The following is a 19798-nucleotide window of genomic DNA, read 5'->3' as shown; positions in this document are numbered from 1 at the left end:
GGATATGAAAGTCCTGGGATGGCAGGGCTTTCATATGAAGAAAGACTGGATAGACTCGGCTTATACACGCTAGAATTTAGAAGATTGAGGGGGGATCTTATAGAAACGTACAAAATTCTTAAGAGGTTGGACAGGCTAGATGCAAGAAGATTATTCCCGATGTTGGGGAAGTCCAGAACAAGGGGTCACAGTTTAAAGATAAGAGGGAAGTCTTTTAGGACTGAGATGAGAAAATCATTTTTTACACAGAGCGGTGAATCAATGGAATTCTCTGCCACAGAAGGTAGTTGAGGCCAGTTCATTGGCTGGATTTAAGAGGGAGTTAGATGTGGCTCTTGTGGCTAAAGGGATCAGGGGGTATGGAGAGAAGGCAGGTATTGGTTTGGATGATCAGCCATGATCATATTGAATGGCGGTGCAGGCTCGAAGGGCTGAATGGCCTACTCTTGCACCTATTTTCTATGTTTCTATGTTAATACATGAGGAGACACATAGTGCTGGAGTAACTCAGTGGGTCAGGCGGAATCTCTGGATTCTGGGGAGGGGAGCCTCAGACTGCAGACCACATTAAAGTTCATAGGTCATAGGAGCAGAATTAAGCCATTCGACCCATGAAGTCTACTCCGCATTCAATCATGGCTGATATATCTTTTCCTCTCAACCACACTCTCCCGGCCTTCTCCTCGTCCCTCTGATACCCATACTAATCAAGAATCTGACAATCTCCGTCTTAAAAATTTCCATTGACTTGGCCTCCACAAATAAATTAAAATAACATTTAATTAAATTGTTTTTAAATCAGTGCATTTGGTTGCTGTACAGTACAACATGTATAGAACTTCTTTCCCTCAAATGCTGTCTATCTTAAAAAAAAAGGATGAAAAAAAGATCTTAAAAATACATTTCGACAATACTTTCCAGGTAATAAATAAACCTTGCCTCGAATGGCAGAAGTGACTCAGCCTTCAGCAATGAGGCTCTAGAACTTTCTGTAGATCATATACGCTAAAGATTTTGTTTTTGGCATGCTCTTTAATTATATTCATAACTTGAGGATTATATGAATTCCAATGTTCAAGTATTAAAGACACCTGTATGTTTCACGGACACCGCTGCAAGCTGGATGAGCAGCTGCCACCTCACTTTTAAAGGGATCTATCCATGGCAGGAATCATGGAATTGAAAGCAGGAGATGTGGTGTGGGGGTGTGAACAGGACCAGGTAAGGGGCTAATGGTGCATGGATCTCCCAGGGATTGCATGCCCCATGGTGGAGAAAGGTCTCCTCCCTGTGATCAGTGATAACTTGAGGCTAATAAATCAAGTGTTCTTTATGCTGCAGGTACCAGTTCACAGATATCTAGATTTTCAGAGATCTGTCGCGACTGAAATTGATTGATGGAAAGACACAGCATGGAAATAGCCCCCTCGACCTACCAAGTCCACGGCAACCATCAATCACCAGTTCACACTAGTTCTACGTTACCCCACTTTCGCATCCACTCCCTGCACATTAGAGGCAATTTGCAGACGTCAGTCATCTTACAAACCAATACGTCTTTGGGATGTGAGAGGAAACCAGAGCACCTGGAGGAAACCCACGCAGTCACAGGGAAAATATGCAAAACTCCACACAGACAGCACCTGAGGTCAGGATTGAACTGGGGACTCTGGCTGTTCAAATTGTAAAATTTATGTCATGCTTTTATACATACAAAAATGGTGCACCAATGGGGCACTCGATTTCATACATGGTTTACTACTTTCAGTAAATATGAAGTAGACATTTTACTCGGTCAGTTAAGAAGGGCTCAAATTTGCAACCTTTCAATCCAATATCTGTTAAGTAATTAAATTATGCCAAGCATGTTGATGATATCATCATAGTTAACGGAAAGGGAAACCGGGTTGTGCACTGGGACAAATCACAATGGTTAAATGTCAGGTCCCGATTTCTAATTGATGGGACCAACAGGAAACAGGCATCAACATTTCAAAACAGGTGCAAAATTCTTTTTAGGTGCGATTTCTGCATAGAAAACAGGCACAAATAGGTCCAGCTGCTGGGCACAGGTGTGAGAAAGCAGCATGATCGGATCAACATTAGACCTTATTGTCCATGTATATCCTGTCCGGGTACTCAAGCTGAGGCAAGCCATCCTAACATTGACATCACATCACACTTGGTTCTTTATTCAGGATACTTATAATTCAGTGGCTCCCCCTTGAAACCAGATTCGATGCCTTGGATTAACTGTTGAGTCAGCGTGGAAACAGCCAAATTAAAATGGGTATTTTTTTAAAGTCTAAAATACAGCAATAGCACTTCGTAAACTTGCAAACTTTAGTAGGAGCAGGAAGAATATACCATCATTTTTTTTTACCACCACTGGGTCCATATCCAAGAACTCTCAACTCAACACCACAGTGGAAATACCTTCAGCGAAGGACTGCAGTGAATTTAGCTCACCACCACTTTCTCAAGGGTAGTCTAAGTTAAGCAATAGGTGACGGCTTTGCCAGTGATGCCCATGTCTTGAAAAATAGTTACAAAAAATACCCATTTTAATATGGTATCAAACATTGTTATTATTTTATCACATTAAGAATCATAAACAATACAGAAACAGCAGCTTTTTTTTCAGGCATTCAGATGATAGAAAAGTGACAGCAAGCAAACATAGTTTCCCCCCCTCTTTTTATTTGAGGATGGGTTGTTATTTTATTTTCCAGAGTGTAACCTCATTCATCATGATAACAAAGATAAAGTGGAGCTGGCGTGTGTTCAGGGATTTACTTTGGGTCATTAATGTGGGATTTAAGGAATGTTAACAAGGTGGGCTGTTTGTTAAGCTTGACAGATCAGCTTACAATGCACTGGTCACATACTCCATCTGTACTCAAATGACATTGAGCTGGTCTAAGAATTGTTGCCCACTGCCTAATACAAAGAAAAAAATCATCAATGAGACCACCACTCTCTTTTGCGCATTTGAAATGCTGCAGACTTTTGGTAATTTCAGCAGGAGAAATGGATGTTTACGACATATTATGATTAATACATTTCAACAAATTGCAATGGATTATTTCCTTCAATTAAGTTTAATTAATATTGTTGCACATAACCATATATGTTTCATCAAGTACTTATACCTTTATAGTAATGAAAGTAACTGATGAGCTCAATCATATATTTAGCCACGGATGAATATCTTGCAGAAATATCTTAATATGTCACTAAGTAAATTTTATAATACCTTCATTTTACTGACCTATTCCAATCAGACTTATTGCCCAGGCACAAAAAAATGCGAGGAATCAAAAATCTATCCATGATTGTGCTTCAGTCGTCGCATTATGAAAAATTTATTTTCTGTGTATTCCCTAATCCTAGTTTGTAATGATTCAATTGTAGGATTCCCATTCACACTTTCACGAAGATATTTTGTGTGGAAAAATGTTTAAATCTAAAATGTCATACCATTATTTTTTTAAAAAGGACTTCTCTCCAGGGATGAACTGCTGTAAATTCATCAGAAATTCAGCAGTAAACCTGTTTATGCATCTATCTGGAGCTCCTACCGATTTTCTGTAGTTACAGTGGCTGATCAGGAGATCGCGGTGGAAGTATTCAGTGTAAGTATTTACTAAAAGAACTACCATTTATTGCAGGGAAGTCTGTATGATCATAACTAGTGTTTTTACAATATTGAATTTCAGAACAAAAGTGATATCCAAGTAATTGTTTGCAATTTTTAAGGATTTCTAGTGTTCAGCTCTGTAAGAAACTGTGTTTTATGCACAGTGCAAGGTTTTAGTAGAGATTGTTGGAAGATAGTGGCTTAGGGTAAGAGGTGCAATGTTACAGAAGCAATGTTACAGAAACAAAGAAAATTAATTTTAAATGGTTAGGTAGTGTCATCTAAAAACCCCAGATATATAGCAACCTAAAAATATGTTCAAGAAAGTATGTTCTCAAGATGTAAAAAAGATTACATTTGAAGAGAGAGAGAAAAAAGATCAACTTTTACAAAATGAAAGCGTCATTATTGTGGATATCATCAGGTCTGTTGAACCAAATCACTTTATCACAACATAAAGCAGATACAACACACGTAAACTCACATCATATTTGGAAACATTAAGAAAAATATTATATATCGCTGATTATGTTAATAAACCAGTTAAATTTGTGCAAGGTGTAAGGGAAACAATTTAAGAATAAATCTCAGCAATTCTAAGAAAGAGAAAAGAGATAAGCGAAAAGGGATAAACGAACAGGGTACAAGCAAAGAATATTGATTCCTGTTCCTCTTCCCCACCATAGCCTTAATTTTGTCATATTGATCTTTATTTCTCTGTACCATTGCCCCCTGAAAGCCTGAGTTAAGAATCAGCCGCTTAACTCTCCTCTCCCTGTGGAAGTCACTGATCACTTGCACATGTCCCGTCCCTGACATTCTGTACATCTAATTGTCAGATTTCTTTTCTGTTTCAGTGAGTAAAATGCAGTCACCATATTACAGAGGGACTTGTTCTGGCTTAACCTCAGCTAGATGCCATCATGCGGGAGAAAATACGTTAAAATATCACAGGATAACTCTGTCCGACAAGGCAGAGGCATAAACAGTATAATGATTTCCCTCGAGTTTCACTGCAAGAGAATTGTCACTAAAGTCAACATAAATGGTGACAGATCTTCACTGAGGACACTGGGAAATCGAATGCTGGCATTATATTTAGGCTCAGGCCTTTTCATGAGCCAATTATAACACCAAATATCTCACTGAAAACTTGGCCAAGACAACTCTGCTAACCTTCTGAGGATAAAACAAACATCAGCACTTCAGGTCTAAAAGTTTGGTGCAAAACAGTTTTCAATATCTGGTGCTGCAATATCCATTTAACATCACACAAATCTTCCCACATTGTAGAAAGATAGCAACTCAACATGCAAATATCATCAGTAACCAGGTAAGATAATGTTTCTGTAAAAATACCTTAGCTGCAGTTCACCCAATATATGTGAATTATTTTATCACAAAAGTTGTGCGAAGACTTGAATAAATATTAATTTATAATTGTATCATGGGAATTCCCCCCCCCCCCCCAAAATTGAAGAGTTAAGACCATTGCTACATATACAGATACTGTAGCCTCCGGTAGACTTAACCAGTTTAAATAGTAGTCTGAAGAAGGATCTCGATCCGAAACATCACCCATTCATTCTCTCTAGAGACGCTGCCTGTCCCGCTGAGTTACTCCAGCATTTTTAACAAAGGACAAAGGACATTTATTGTCACATACACCAATTGGTGCAGTGAAATTTGAGTTACCATGCAGCACACAAATAAGATAAACACAACACTATAGAATTTAACATTAAACATAAAAACATCCCCCCACAGCAGAATCAATGTTTCCCACTGTGAGGGAAGGCAACAAAGTTCAGTCCTCTTCCTCTTGTTCACCCGCGGTCAGAGCCTATTGAGGCCTCCGCAGTCGCCGCAACGGCCCGATGTTTCAGGCCCTCTCGCCGGATGATGGAACTCCGGTGTCGGAAGAACACTCTCAGTGGCTTGGAGTTCCGAATCGGCCGCTTCCTACCGAAGTCCACAGGCCGAGCTGAGCGGAGCTCCAACACTGGCGATCCTCGGCAAAAGATCCTAGGCTCCGCGATGTTAGAGTCAGCGCCGCCCGCGGCTGGATGCTCCGCAGACTCCAGCTCCACGGTGTTCAAGTCGGCAGTCCCAGCACACCGGAGCTCCAACACGGCGATCCTCGGTAAGGCACTCGGTAATTCAGTGCTGCGCCGCTGCTGAAGCTCTAGCCGGTCTCCAGCAGGAAAGGCAGCGCCAATCCAGTAGTAGGCCGCGAGGAGGGACGAAGATGCGGCTCGGAGGAAAGACGCATCCTCGACCAGGTAGGGACTGTGGAAAACTGTTTCCCCCTTTCCCCCCATCCCCCACATAAAAAGACTAAAAGTCCTCCAAAACAAAACTTTTTGTCAGACTAAAAATAAAAAAAGAATGAATGGACGAACAGCTGCAGTCGAGGCTGCCACACTCGATGGCGTCACCACTCGGAACTTTGTGTCTACCTTTAAATAAATGATCAATCTGACTACTAACCTAGAAAACTTTTGGTTAAATTTTTAGATCCGAGTGAATTTTTCAGAGTATTTGGTCAATAAGGTCAATCTTGAGGGTTCATATTTACATTCACACTTATTTAAACACCATTCTAAAAACTTAACAAGATATATTATCTATAGGATCTTTCCACTCAAAACAGCCTGGAGAAACACAGCAGAAAATAACAAACACTAACTTTGTTTTATATAATTATTACTTAAACATAATGAAATGCCCCAAGAAGCTTAATACAAATACACCACCGATTTCCCGGAAACTGGTGGCCCGGCACCTCCTTTAATACGGAGCGCATTTAAAATCTCCCCCCACCCCTGGAAGTGCTCCAAAAAATGTGACGCCTAAACTGGGTTAGGCAGCTGATCTCGACCTCATCGGGACTTCCGCGGCCGATCGAATTTACCCCCTGCAGCTGGGACTGTGGAACTCCAGCCCGGCCGGAGCCAGTGGATCTGTTCCTATAGCCGACTTCCGAGGTCAACTTTGCGGGCTGGTATCTTGGCCCACCAGCAGCCTTGGTGGGCTATTCCGATATCGTTCAACTCCTCTCAGAGGCCCACGTCGGCGGTGAGCTCACCCTCCCTACTGCATTTTCAGCAGATTTGGCAAATCTTAGGTTGGTGGGGTTCAACCTGGAGTTCTGCTGGGAAAGTGGCGCCTCAGCCCCGTGGGCAGATGCTGATCCAACCCCCACTTCCGAGGGGAACTCGTTAACTGGCTCCCAGACAAGAAATGCTAATTTGGCTGTAAATTTAGTTTACATTTAATATTTGTTTTATGCAAGTTCCCAGCAGTCCATGGTGCTTTAGAGACACGGGAGGGGTATAATTAGAGGGTCAGAGGTGTCTTGTTGTATCATTATTATGTGATCTTTGTTGGCCCAGCAAAATGGATAATCTGACAAGGCTCTGGAACCAAGAGTGCCAAAAAAAATCAGTCTTGAACCTGTACTATCAAACATATCTTTGACAAAAAATTAATGCCAAAGCACAGTAAGATCATCAGAAATGATTATCAAAAGACTTGGCCAAAAGGGTAGGTTTTAGGAATAATCTTATTTAAAAATTTTTTTTTTTTTTCTACTTTAAATCTTTTTATTTGAATTTTGAATTTAACAGCAATTTGCATACATACAATGACAACAGACAGCGATAATCAGGACATAATTGTACAACAGTATGTAAACGACCCTCAAAACCCTTACCCTTACCCACCCTCGCCACCCGGGGACAAACAACACTCACATACGTACACATCCACACAAATACAATAATTTAAAAATAAACAAATAAATAAATAAAAATAATAAGAGAAAATAAATAATAATAAGCGAGGAAAAAAAATAAATAAATAAATAAAAAAAATAAAAATTGTGGGGAGGGAGGGGTTGAGGGGATAGCAGCTGCAATAAGACAGAGCTGTGATAGAGGGCACTCAGTTTTAGGAATAATCTTAAAGGAGCAGAGAAGCATGGAGAATTGGTAAGGTTTAGGCAGGAAATCCTTTGCTTTGGACCAAAATAACTGAAATGCAGAAATTAAAAGCAGGGATGCATAAAAGTCTAAAATAAGATGGTCAAAGATCCAGAAGATAGGGGTGCAGAAATTGGGATGGTGTAGTGTAAGTATGTGTGGGGTGGGATGGGGGAGAAATTGGGTTCACAGGAGGTTTGGAGGATGGTGGCAGGAAATGTGAACATGGAGGAACCATGAAAAGATGATGGTTTTAGACATGCGGAATTGTGAAATGAGCACAGGTGAAGGCCAGCGACCACAAGTATGATGGACAAATGGGACTTGGGATAAGCTAAAAGATGGTAGCATGTTTGGAGAAGTTACGTTTACGTAAGAAGGAAGGCATAGAGAAAAAAAATGGAATAGTCAGGTCTCTATGTAATAATGCTATGGGCGAGGGTTTCAGCAGCAGATGCACTGAGAGAAGAGTCCTGCAGGCTGAAGTTATATAGGTGGGAACAGCCTTAATAACTCAGCTTTGTGATAAACTCAACAACATGATTACGAACCGTTTGGCTCAGCTCCACATAATTTCCTGAAATTGGATAGATGGACAGGGAGCTGAATTTATGATTATGCCCATAAAACAATAACTTTGGTCTTCTGCAAAAAACCTCTGCTCAATAATATTGGATGTCAGATAAACAGTGTGACAATACGAGTTAGAGGAGTAGCCCAGATAGGTAGTGGTAATTCAGAGCTGACTGTTTTTTATTATATATGTACAACTTATCATTATAAATATAAATTCACATAATAGATTGAGGTGGACACATCTCTCATTTTATCTTTCCTTTATTGCTAAGACGCAGCATCCAGATTGTAAAATAGCTAAAAAGAAAATCAGCTGGTAAATCTAGCAGATGCAAAAGAAGCCAGAAGAACTAAAGGGCTGGCACTTCCATAGGTTAAGTTAATGCATTGTTTTCCATCATCATTTCTGTCACCGTGAGATCAAGGCCACATGGAAGAATGCTCAACATTGCAATATGTTTCCACATTTTTTTGTCTTAGCGAAATTTTCTTCATATCAGAAACAAGGGATCAGAGAAAGCTCCTGAGATTACTGCTGACATTCCCATTGAAACTAATTACTCTAAACATCAGGTTCCTTGGCCGAGTTAGAACCAAGTGCCGCGGTTGGCATGGGGAATTCAATGTACTTGGGGTTAATGCATTTGGTTCTGTGCTGCTTTCTGCAATCTTTGAAGTCCACAAATATACTAATGACGCCATTTTCAAATGAAAATGTCTGTATACTCTTTCTATTGGCAGTCAGCATGTAACTTTACCAGCTGCATAACATTTATTTGAACACAATACCATACATTTAAAAATCACAGAAATATTAACTACTTAAAAATGCTTTACCGCAACATTAAAACTAAATGCAAGTTTTAAACTAGATTTCATTCGAATTATGTAAATTTCAACTTGCAGATGCACTGCTTCAGTCTGCAGGGAGATGAAGAATGTTGCTATAATGTGTGTTTGACAGGAGCTTCTCAAAAACAATTGGATGATGTGTGTGGAAACTGATATCAAAAGTGAGCTCTGGCTGCATCATCCAATATAAATTGATATAATGTGCCATCAAGGCACTTACCCTATGTACCTGTCTGCAGACAGGCCTTGACATGCGTTCAACACTGATCACCAAAACTCACTCCTGAAAATGGGAGGTCTGTTCAACAATTGCATAATAAACATGAGTGCTGACCCTCTATCCTGGATAAAAGGCACTAGTTGTGAATTTTGTACAAAAGTGTTTGACGCCCGTGGGCTTGTTTTGCCGCAGTGATGCTGTGTAATTTATCCCACCGATGAACGTCATGTATGAAAGAGTGAATCTTTCTCTTATTCTCCCCTTGTGAGATGTCATTGAAGGAGGCCTTTTGGCTCATCGGGTCTATTCTGACTCTTAGAAGAATCACATTCCCCTATATTTCCTGCTGACTCTTCTGCCACTGACTTACTGTCGGGCTACTAAAAGAAAGCATTTGCTTCAGGTTCAAAAAGGAGCAGACTTTCATAATATTATCTAAGCTATCAGGTCTGTCCAGCTGCAGCATGGTGACATGATGTACTGAAAAGGGATTGGGGATGAATTTGATGAAAAACCAGACCAGAGATACTGAATTCATTCCACCCTTCCTCTCAGCCCACCACACCAGGTATTGTGGAGTGAGAGGAAGGGTGGAATGAGCCTGTCCTAACACAGCAAAAATAAATTAGCTGGCCACTTATATTAGTGCTGCAAATAGGTCCTTGCTGTGTGCAACTAGGCTGTCATGTTTAATTGACTAAATTACACAATAATTCATTTTTTAATATCATGGCACTCTACATATCTATATTCATTTGTTCACGTGCAAGGGAAATAATATATATTAAAACTCAGATTTATATGCATTCCCTGTCATTATTTCTTCAATTCATAAGAAATATCAAATGGTATGAATTTCTTCAATCTAAACAGAGGATAGTTTTAAAAAAAAGAAATAGTGATTTAGTCAATTTGAACTGCAGCATCTTTGGAAAAGTGCTGACATGGTAAGCATTATTATGAAGTCAGCTCCACTGAGAAAATGCCATCAAAGCCTCTTAAAAAAAATTGCTACAATTGAATGCAAAGATTTGCAAACATAAGGCGAGTAGCAGGATACTCTACTCTTCCTCACAACCAGAAGAAAAAAATTGAAATGAACTTGCCCAGCTGTGAGCTGCTCCACCACTGCAGGAAGAAATCAATACCAGCTGAATGCCATCTGCTTGGGGCAGCAAAATAGTACCGATAGTATGACCCATGCATCTTTTCTTATTGAAAGGTTTTTTTGCACGTGTAAACAGTTCAACCTCACTTCATCCACATGATGCTCATTTACCAGTTTAAAATCAATAAAATATGCAAAACAAGGGAAAAAAATGAATTTGGAGAGCAGCCCTGATGCCAAAGTGATTGTTAATCAATGTCCGCGCTCAGTCGCTCAGCAAGATACATTTTTGATTTTGAGAAATCAGGATGTTATTAAACAAGACTTGAATCTGAAAATATTGTGTTTAAGCAGTTTCTGCATTTCAAAATACTTCAGTAACACTTTATTAAAAAGGACCTATAAAACCTTCAGTAAAGCATGGGTTGTCAATCCTCAAAAGGCTTGGTGGTGGTGAGCATTTTCTCACATCAATTAACTTTTAAGTTGTTTGTAGTGCAGCAAAAGGGAAGTAATTATCTGTGTCTATGAATTGTATTAATAATCTGAATTAGCATTGATTCTTGTTCTTGGAATGCCATCATCTTATATTCATGGAATAGTGACAGCCTTGAATTAATTGAGAGTCACTTGAAGACATTTTTCAGCCATTTTCTTTGTGATTCTCATATCCCAATAGGTGTGATATTTGGCCACCACTTTTCTTAGGTCCAAAGGAAGTTCACGCAAACAGGCTGTAAATAATCCCAGGTGCCATTCACAAAGGAACAAATGCTCTTTAAAATAGATTGTAAATGTGATGGTCTCCTTCCGTGCTGTTACTTTCTATGATCTTGAAGCAAATGTATCTCCTTATAAGAAATAAATGCTAATGGAACCTGCAGCTACAACCTGCATCATATTTGAGATATCAGCCAATGTCCCTCAACATTTAGAAGCAATGCAATGGGGAAGTATAGACCTTGATTTACACAATCTCCTAGGGTACCACATGATGGGGTCAATTTTCAATCACCACAAACAGGCAATTTTAAATCAGGTGGCATGTTAAAAATGTGAAGCTCGCAACCTAAACACAAATTGCTTCAAACACTCCCTCATTTAGATTGAGAAGAAGCAAAAAGGAAACCAACCAATTTGTAGGAAGTGATTACATTATTTAAATGCTTTATTGAAGCTGAAAGGCTACAATTTCATTTTGATGTTCTAGGTTTAACAATGGTTCACATGTTCACCCTTCACACTGCACCCACATCTTTACCTCACTGATAATCAGACACAGGATCTTGGGAAATCCAGCAGCTGAAGAGAGGTGGGGACTGCTGCAGAAAGGTATATGCTTTTCCAGCACTACTTGAGTGCTATGAAAAGTAGAAATGTTTCTGGATGACAATTTCACATTACTGATCACCAAAGACAATGAGTTAGAAACGTGCATGCAAGCTGAGAGTCTAAATCAAAATCTCTGCTTATACGGTAATTTCACTCTTTACCACAGTATAAACATACCATTAATGATCTCTTATAGAATACGCTCTTCAGCTTTATCGCCACATCATAAATTTCTAAATTATTTCTTACTAAAACATTTTCAACCTATTCTGCCTCCACCCAGTAGTACAGCTGAGAACAAACCAAATAACCAAAATGCCCCTGATTAAAGAAATAACAAATGATATTGAAATACTGATTGAACGATACAGCATGAAAACAGGCCCTTTGGCCAGTCGTCCACCCCTGTTCACACTATTTCTGTATTATTGTACTGTTGCAGCCACTCAACAGGGGCACTTTACAGAGACCAATTAACCTACAAACCTATATCTTTGGGATGTGGGGGGGAAACTGTAGCACCATGCAGTCACAGGGAGAACATGCAAACTCCACACAGACAGCACCCGAGACCAGGACGAAGACACCGTGAGACAGCAGCTCTGCCAACTGCGCCACTACAACATCTCAACCTTCTTAAAAATATCTGATTCACATAGCAATTCTTTTATTTTTATTTTTTTTAATTTGTATGGCTGTATGGTGACCCCAAATTTCACTGTACCAATTGGTACCTGTGACAATAAATGTCTCTTGAATCTTGAAAAGAGAAAATGAATAGTTCATTCAGTACACTTGGATGCAAGTCTCATGCCTACTCCTAAAAGCTCCTTTTGCAAACGTTTTCAATTATTATATAGCTTCTCTCCACATGTTCAAGTTATCAGAGATTTTTCTTGCTGATTCCAGGAGGTCCACAATTCTCAGTATAGAAAAAAGTTAAATGTGAACCAATAGTTAATGTGGATACAGACTTGCCAGGAGGCAGGAACCAAAAATCACTTAAATGATAGGTGTTTATGCAGTGGTGGTAGTGATGGGGAGGGGCAAAAGGAAGATTAGCAGCAATCAGAGAAGATACAGGACCACAAAAAGGGGCAGAAGGAAGTCATTAAGTTGATAAGGAAACTTATTGACAAAGGATCAAGAAAATCCAAGGGAAGCCACAAAAGGAAGTAAATCTACACTAAAATATATTCACTTGAATTATCAGGTTAGGTTCTTAAATGTTTTACGGCTGGAGAAATTTCAACACCAAAGGAATACATGAATCCAATAAAAACTTAACTGGATATGATAAACTTCACTATTTATATTAACTACTCGGACCAGTTAAGAAAAAATAACCAGTATAGACAAATATAAAAAAGTGGGAAAAGAGCTTGTTTCAGTAAAAAAAAAACAATTGGCTAGAACAGCAACATTAGATAACTGAAACCACACTTGGTAGTATTCTAAGGACCTCCTAGTCAGCACGAAGAGGATGATAACTAACTATGCAGAAATAAGAGTACAGGATTTGACAATAAAAAAGTTTCATAATATTTGTTTGAAGTCAACACTTAAGAAATACCTTCTGATTTAGAACAAAACCTGGAGGCCTTCGTGTGTGTAAGATGCTGACTTAATGCAAGCTACTAGTTTGTATACACATATCTGCTCCTTATTTACAAACTAAATTGTGCACCATTTCTTGCAAACAGATGACAATTCATTTCTTCTGATTTTTATTTTATGGTGTCCAAAATGAAATTGAAGGATTAATGCTGAATTGCATTGTTTTTGTGCCATAAATTTGTGTTCACTCAAGGACCTGATTGAGTCGGTGCCAACTCATTTCCTACAGAATGCTGAACAAGCCACCAGAATTATGAAAATCATTTGCCTGATTTAAGCACAAGTCGCTTAGCAGTGGAGATATTAGCAAAGTCATTATGCATAATTCTTCCTTGGAAATTATTATACCTGAATGTATAAAATAGATCTAAAATATACTATATAATGGATAGGAATATGTTGACTATCATGCACCCTCTAGCTGTTGTATCTGCAGCTTCTGGTAATATTTTGTGGAATTTATATTATTCCCATACTCCAGTGCACTCTGATGACATAGCACAGGGTAGCTTGGTGACAGTTTACCTGCCTGTCACCATCAATATATTAATAGCAGTGAAATATATTTGCGTCATCACTATAACACATTTTTTGTGCTATTCCAATTGAGAAATACCATGGAAAGTTACAGCACAAAAGAGTCAGGGGTCCTTGGCCATTAAATACAGGTAATAGGAAAGATTCAAGGAATGTTGACCCTTATGTCAAGGGGTTTGGATTGCAGGGAACACAAGACAATGGGAGCAGGGGTAGGCCATCAGGCCTCTCAAGCTTGCACTGCCATTCAACACTATAATGGCTGATCTGCTCCAGGACTCAGATGTCTTCTATGCCATTCCCCAATCTTTTAAACATTTATCTGCTCCCTCTTTCAATACCTCCAGTGATCTAGCCTTGACAACCGCCCAGGTCAGTGAATTCCAGCCACCCACCATGCGCAGCGAGAAGAATTCCAATACATCACAGTTTTAAATGTTTGCTCCTAACCTTGTAACTATGTTTTCCTTGTTTGAGACTCTACATCTTATTTTAGTTTAGTTTATTGCCACGTGTACCAATGTACAGTGAAAAGCTTTTGTTGCATGCTATCCAGTCAGCAGAAAAATAACACATGATTACAATCGAGCCATATACAGTGTATAGATACGTGATAAGGGAATAACGTTTAATGCAAGGTAAAGCCAGCAAAGTCCAATCAAGGATAGACGGAGGGTCACCAAAGAGGTAGATAGTAGTTCAGCACTGCTTTCTGGCTGTGGTGGGATGATTCAATTGCCTGATAACAGCTGGGAAGAAACTGTCCCTGAATCTAGAGGTGTGTGTTTCAACACTTCTATATCTTTTGCCTGATGAGAGAGGGGTGAAGAGGGAGTTGCCGGGCTGCAACTCATCCCTGATTATGCTGCTGGCCTTGCCAAGGCAGAGTGAGGTATAAATGGAGTCAATAGAAGGGATGTGTAAGAAGGAACTGCAGATGCTGGTTTAAACCAGTGGCCGATTCGGTGGTCCAAGCCGCTGAGAATGTTCTCCCATTCCGACGTCGGAGTTCCATCATCCCGGCGAGAGGGCCTGAGCATCGGGCCACCCGTAACGGCAACAGCAGAGGGCTCGGGAGGCCCCGACCACGGGTGAACAACAGAGGAGGATAACTGAACTTTGGTGCCTTCCCTCACAGTGGGAAACTTTGATTCCGCTCAGTGGGGATGTTTGTGTTAAAGACTATCGTGTTCTGTGTTCTTTTTTTATTCGTATGGCTGTATGGTGACCACAAATTTCACTGGACCAATTGATGCATGTCTCTTGTCTTGTCTCTTGAAACCGAAGATAAACCATCTGAAGAAAGGTCTCATTCCTTCGCTCCAGAGTCGCTGCCTGTCCTGCTGAATTACTCCAACTTTTTGTGTCTGAGATGTTGGTTTGTGTGATGGTCTGGGCTGCGTCCACGATTCGCTGCAATTTCTTGCTATCTTGGATGGAGCTGTTTCGACCTCTCAGATAATGCTCCACCTGGTTAAAGTCTTCCCTTTGGTTATGGGTCAAAAGTCAAGAGTGTTTGTCATATGTACTGTTAACAGAACAATGACATTCTTTCTTGCAGCAGCATAACATGCCTGTAAGCACAGTACTCAGATAGTAAAACAAACACACAAAAAAATAATGGTCTGTGTTTGTGGTCCCTGTAAGAGAGCTTGTGGCTACGAAGGAAAGGAAAAGGTGGCTAAAACTAGTATAGTTTGCAGAGGAAGTTGACTGGGAAAACAAGTGGTATCTCTCTCCTTTTAACATAAAGAAACTTTGAATTGACAGGTAGCCGATGAATAATATTAAAAACCATACATCCAGTCTTCATTTCTTCAGTGATATAACTCTATTGAGACTGAATAATGAATGAGTTGATTATAAAGATGATAATTTTTACTATGATGGAACTAAATCCATATTATCATCCTCTTAAACCTTGTTGTGAATAGCAAATGTTGGAGGACACTGGTAGAGCTGCTGCCTCACTGCGCCAGAGAGCAGGGTTTGATTCTGACCTTGGGTGCTGTCTGTGTAGAGTTTTCACATTCTCCCTGTGAATGCATGGATTCCAGATGCTCTGCAATTTCCTCCAACATCCCAAAGATGTATGGGTTTGTAGATTAATTGGCCTCTGTAAATTGCTCCTAGTGTGTAGGGAGTGGGCCACAAAACGGGATAACATAGAACTAGTGTGAACGGGTGATCGATGGTCGGCATGGACTCGGTAGGCCAAAGGGCCTGTGTCCATACTGTATCTACACATCAACTCTAACAAATTCTCTCGAGACCTGCTGCAGTAAGTAGCCTTTTATTCCAATAGGACAATACTTGCCTGAACTTCTGAACAAACTCAAATCCATTTATAGGTTTGCAAAAACATCAGCTCATACTCAATTAGAAATCCTTTACTTAGCTGAAAACAAACCCATTAAACTTTGAAGTGTCCCTGGTGGAAGTTGACTGAGCTCTTGAATTAAAATAATCTTTACTTTGCACGTTCCCACTTTTTCTTGGCACATTTTTACTACGTATTGTAAAGCAAAAGTTCACTATTCTACATTTCCATTCGAGCAGCATCTTTTTCAGTTATCTATGGATACCCATCTTTATTCAGTCAATAGTCAGTGATCTGAGTACATTTATTTTACTTTTTTCATTGAATACATGGTTTTAATAGTTATGACTTGGGAAACAAAATCCTGCTAAGACCCAGGGTATTTTGTAAAGTCAGAAATTTCTACTGCATGCAAAGTTGGTTGTACTGAATCAAGTACAAATCTGGAGGGATTTGCTTGCCACTTATTAGATTTTCTAAACCTCAACCATAAGTGATAAATGTACTGCTGAATTCAATGTCAAGTTAATCAAAGCTGCCAAAGTTTTGTTGATCAAATGGCAATCCATAAAACAAGCAGCATTTCTGCAGCCTAGTGACAGCTCCGTCTAAAGGAGGATATGAAGTTCGAGTCTTCTCGGTTGGTAAGCAGATTCTGAACAGCTGTCAAAAAAAACAGCTACTTGTTTGGATCCCATGCATGTCTGAAGGATTGTTTAAGAATCTGCAGTCACTGAAATGAATCCAGTTTGATGGTTAAAATGCTGGCAAATCGATAACTTCACAGATGATGAACTCTTGTCAAACAAAACATGTAGTAGCGTCAAGGCAGAATGCTACAGATTTATGCGTGGAGTGTCTGTTTTTCTACGAGTTACTGCTCCCACACCTTTAAACTAACAGACACGGGGAGAAAATTGAAGTAAACCTTATATGCTCTCCCATTTGCTGTCATTCAGAACAGCTGGCAGGAAAGTCGAAACACAAGCAGTCTTCTGAACCAACTGCCGCCGCACTTTCAGAGGCAATTATAGACTTATGAAATATGAATTGCAATTGATTTTTTCTTACCGGGGTTGTCCCGTTACATATTTTAAGCACCCCAGGCAATAATCTGACGTATTTTTACAAGAAATGGCAAAAAATACAATCTTTGTGCAATCTTGAGTACTTTATTTTGTCTTCTGTTAACAGACATGTAAAGATCCAGAGATGTGCTTTGATAAAACCAACAAACACTACAATTATTGTAAATAAATAATCAAACTTGTTCACTGAACACTGATTAACCTTTTTCATGCCAATGACAAATGAGCATGATCAGAGTTCAAGACTGCATTCATCACTGCCATCCAGCACTAGATTCTCCATCTTGCAGTGCATTCCTTCTGGTATAAAGTGGAAATAGAATAATGTTACAAATAATTTACCTTATTTTAAAATAGTTTTTAAAAAAACCCATTGTCAAATAATAAATATTTTATTAGCACAAATTATAAAACCATTTTAAGCTTTATCAACCAAACTAAAATGTTGCCAGATTGTATCTTGGAATACTACTTAATTAAAAAAAAAACAGCTTGCTATTCTATGTTCTATGTTTTGCCCGAGCCGTGCCTTCAGATGCTGCCTTGAAGATTTAATGCAGTAATGATCTGCAGCCGAGATGACTGATTTCCAACCACCACCCACTTTCCTATGCTCCAGCTGCAACTCTGAGCTCAACTTTTATTTTGCTTTGAGTTCCACAGTGACTTCAATTTTACAAGGGCTCCTAGGTGCCCCACTCAATCAAATTGTGCCTCAATGTAAAAGGGAATAATTTTTAACTTGTCTCTGGAATTATCTCATTTCAATTCCTTGTTGAAAAAGCTTAATTGAAGTGTGAAGCTTAATTGAAACTGTGGAAATATGTTTCACATTGCCTTCAAGATGAAGAAAATAGACCAGAGCAAGATCTTCACAGGGAATGGCAGGGCTCTGTGGAGTGTTGTAGAGCAGGGGGATCTAAGAGTACAGGTATATAGTTCCTTGAAAGTGATGTCACAGATAGAGCGTTCAAGAAGGCTTTTGAAACATTGGCCTTCATCAGTCAGGGTATTGAGCATAAAGTTGGAAGATCATTTTGCAGTCGTACAAGATGTTGGTAAGGCTACTGTGTTCAGTTTTGGTTACCCTGCTTTAGAAATAATGTCATTAAGCTAGAGTGAGTGCAGAGAAGATTTATGAGGACGTTGCCATAACCTGAACTATTTGGAGAGGTTGGGCAGGCTAGGCCTTTATTTCTTAGAGCACAGGAGGCTGAGAGGTTATCTTATCATAAGATCTTTTGATAGGAGCAGAATTAGGCCATTCGGCCCATCAAGTCTACTCCGCCATTCAATCATGGCTGATCTATATCTCCCTCCTAACCCCATTCTCCTGCCTTCTCCCCATAACCTCTGACATCTAATAGAGGTGTATAAGATCATGAGGATGAATGCATAGAGTTTTTTACCAAGAGCAGGTGAATCAAGAACCAGAGGATATAAGTTCAAGGTGAGATGGTAAAGATTTAACAGGAATCCGAAGGGCAACCTTTTCACTCAGTGATATGGAACATGCTGCCAGACGAGGTAGTTGAGTGTAGCAGGCATTCACAATGATGCTGCCTGGATTGGAGGCCTTTAGTTTGGGGAGAGACTGGGCTTGTTTCCCCTGGAGAGAAAGAGCATACAAAATATTGAAGCATAAATAGGAAATATAATCAGAATCTTTTTCACACTTATCCCCGTGATAAAGGTAACAAACACAAAAGGGCATAGGTTTGAGGTGGGAGGAAGGAGTTTTAAAAGGCATTTGAGGAGAAAGTCCCCCAACACACAGAGAGTGGTTGATATTTGGAGGAGTTGGTGGAGTCAGATAGAATCACTACATTTAAGAAACAATTAGACATGCACCATAGTAGGTATGAATGAAGACCAAATACGAACATATGGGATGAATGTAGATGTGCACAAAGGCCAGCAAGGGTGTGGTGGGCTGAAGGACCTGTTTCTGTGCACACAATTCTACAACCCCTACATTCAAGTCCATACAGACTTTAAAAAGATAAGGATTTCATTGACACATACTTTAAAAAGTTTGGGATTCAGTTCTGCACCCTGCAGAACAATGTGCATACACAACAGAGCGGCTGCAGCTTTCTTAGTTCTGCTACACTAAAAAGCTGAGCCAAATTTTGATACCATGTTATCTTTTCCATGGAGTCTCAAGAGCTTTTACTTTTCTTATCAGTTCACGACTTAGCATATTGTGAAATTACTTGCTATAATCTATGAAGATAGACACAAAAAGCTAGAATAATTCAGCGGGACAGCATCTCTGGAGAAAAGGAATTGGTGACATTTCGGTTCAAGAAATCTATGCAGATCACATGACATATACTACACTTAAGCTTCCTATTACCTCCAAGACCAATAGAAGACATCAAGACCAGCACGAGAAAAAGTCTGTTTTCTGTTGTCACATGCAGTGGCATAGGATACAAAACATTTTTGTTTTATGTTTCTGGTGCTGATTCTAACAGCCAGAAAATATGAGATTTATGGAGCACCTCATGTGGAGTATAGAA

General features: G+C 39.6%; 1 protein-coding gene across 2 annotated transcripts in view; it reads right to left on the bottom strand.

Annotated features, from left to right (window-relative positions):
• Positions 1 to 19798, bottom strand: part of snx24 (sorting nexin 24) — a 143056-nt gene that overhangs the window by 16594 nt on the left and 106664 nt on the right. The window lies entirely within an intron of this gene.

This window comes from Amblyraja radiata, chromosome 3, assembly GCF_010909765.2.
Source record: "Amblyraja radiata isolate CabotCenter1 chromosome 3, sAmbRad1.1.pri, whole genome shotgun sequence".
Taxonomy (NCBI): Eukaryota; Metazoa; Chordata; class Chondrichthyes; order Rajiformes; family Rajidae; genus Amblyraja; species Amblyraja radiata.
Note: the sequence above shows the minus strand (reverse complement) of the source record. Positions and strands in the feature narration are given on the sequence as shown.